The following is a 2,274-nucleotide window of genomic DNA, read 5'->3' as shown; positions in this document are numbered from 1 at the left end:
CTCTTGCTATTCTCAAAACTTAAATGCATATATTTCCAAGGGAAGGTCAGATAAATTTCATTAAATATTTTTAAAATTTTGTTAAAAATACAAAACAAAATCCTAAAACCCATGTACTACCTCTTCAAAATGGTAATACTGCAAGGAGTGGTAATCATTCGTTGCTGAGATTCTGGTTGCTATGAGGATTTTAATGAAGGGCCAAATTATCACTGCAATAAACAAATACGTCTTTACGTCAAGCCAAATACACATCAGAAAATATCAAATTAATTGAGAAATGTGGAATATTTTAATTTGATTTGAGTATGCAAATCGAGGTTCACCAGGATGTGGAAAATATCGTATACATTTCATTGATTAATGCAATAATGGAAGTAAAGCAACCATTCCACATTTATTCATATGTGTTTAATACTGTTTGCTAAGATGCATTAAAAATCTATTCAAATCAACTTAACTACATGCTCCGCAGTGCAGCACTTAAAGAAAATCTTGTCTGTCTGTCAGTCTTCCGTGCTGTCGTTGTAGGGCTTAATTACTCCTAATTGACATGTGCAAAACTTAAGTTGTTTTTATTATTTTTCTTATTGCGTTTAATGACATATTTCACTTCGTAAGTATCAAAAGCTTAAGTTACAAGTTGTACCGCAGCGCGGAATACATGCCACCGCCAGCCGCCTGCCGCGTCGTGTCCCCAGCCAAGAGGAGGAACGTGTAATAAAGCGTGTAGCTTAATTACAGCACAAACAATGCAAGCAGCAAGAAATTTGCACAGCTTGGCAAGGACGACACCGTCACAACGTCTACTCTCGATGATGACAATCTGATGCTTTGCATATCATTAATAAATAAATCAAAAATTTCTATCTTAACAGCAGCAGCAGCAACAACTCAGATAACAACAACAAAATGCAGCAAATTAAGTAGTTGGAAGAGAAAGAGTTGTTGGCACTGCACCGAAGGCACTGAAGGATAACAAATGCGGATCTTCCTAACAGCCACTAAATGTATGATGAAAGCGATGAAAGCGATGAAAGCTTATCTCGAATAATAGGGAAGTAACTTTTAGACTAGCGCCGCGGTACGAATTTGCATTGTTAATTGTTTATCTACGCTTTTTACAAACGATGTAGTTTGTACTATAAGGCATCCAAATGGATTGGTTTTGGATCCTTCATACCCCACAGTTTGGCTGTATTTAAATAAAAATTTTAAAACTTTTCTTTAAAAGTGAGTATACGGGTATGTATGTGTATGTGCACTAAACAATATGAGTTCTTCTCGTCTTGCATCAATTATTCAATCAACATGGTAGGATTCCCTGCTCAGAGCGAGCAGTGCGGCAGGAAGTGCCACATTCACCTGCAACCTCACTAATAACATTATCATTACTCACGTACTCATGTACTCCTTGAAACGGTTTAACGCAAATAATATTTTATATTACCTCAATTACCTTTAATTACGCGGCGGCAGCAGCTGCAATTAATTTCGTCATTTGCGATGACTTATTTCCTGGTCCTTGTGGATGACGCTGTTATACTAATTTCCTGGTGAGGAAATGAAGTGCATCATGTACATACAATATTATGACTAAGGAATGAATTTCTGCAGGACTAAGGATGCTTTGAATTCTTAAGTCCATAATCATTTTTTTCTGTTTATTTCGATTTGGTTGATTGAATAAATAATGAGATTTGTAGACTATGGGACCATAAATTTAGAATTTCGATGATATTTCCTGTGTAGGTGCCGTAATATAGAAAAATTATAGAAAACAAAGTTTTTCTCATATGATTGCTAAAGGAACAGGATAAAGAATTTTGGAGCCCTTTTATTTGTCTGTTGATTTTTACATCAGGTTAAAATGCCAAAAATTCATTAAAATTGTATACATATATAGTGAGTAATATGACTTAATAAAACTGGAACCCACTTGAGTCTACGAGAAAATTTTCAGCAAAAGATCGATTAAAGCAAAACTTAGTAGGTTGAACGTTAGTAACAAAACTTGTAAAAATCATTTGAAGAAGCTGCGTCACTCTACACATAAAAATAACTAAAAGTCTTAGCGCTGACTAACTGCACTAAAAATTATATAACATATTTATATAAAAAAGTGTTGTTTGCAGCACTAACATATAATATGGATGAATAATTTCAGAAAAGTGCCAAGTGCAGCACTAAATATACGAAAGCAAACAATAATATCATAAAAAAAATCTTTGAATGGTCTCTGTATAAGTGTTGCCAATCTTAAAGAACTTAATT

This window comes from Teleopsis dalmanni, chromosome 2 (genome assembly GCF_002237135.1).
Source record: "Teleopsis dalmanni isolate 2A chromosome 2, ASM223713v2, whole genome shotgun sequence".
Lineage (NCBI taxonomy): Eukaryota > Metazoa > Arthropoda > Insecta > Diptera > Diopsidae > Teleopsis > Teleopsis dalmanni.
This window is presented reverse-complemented; position numbering follows the sequence as displayed.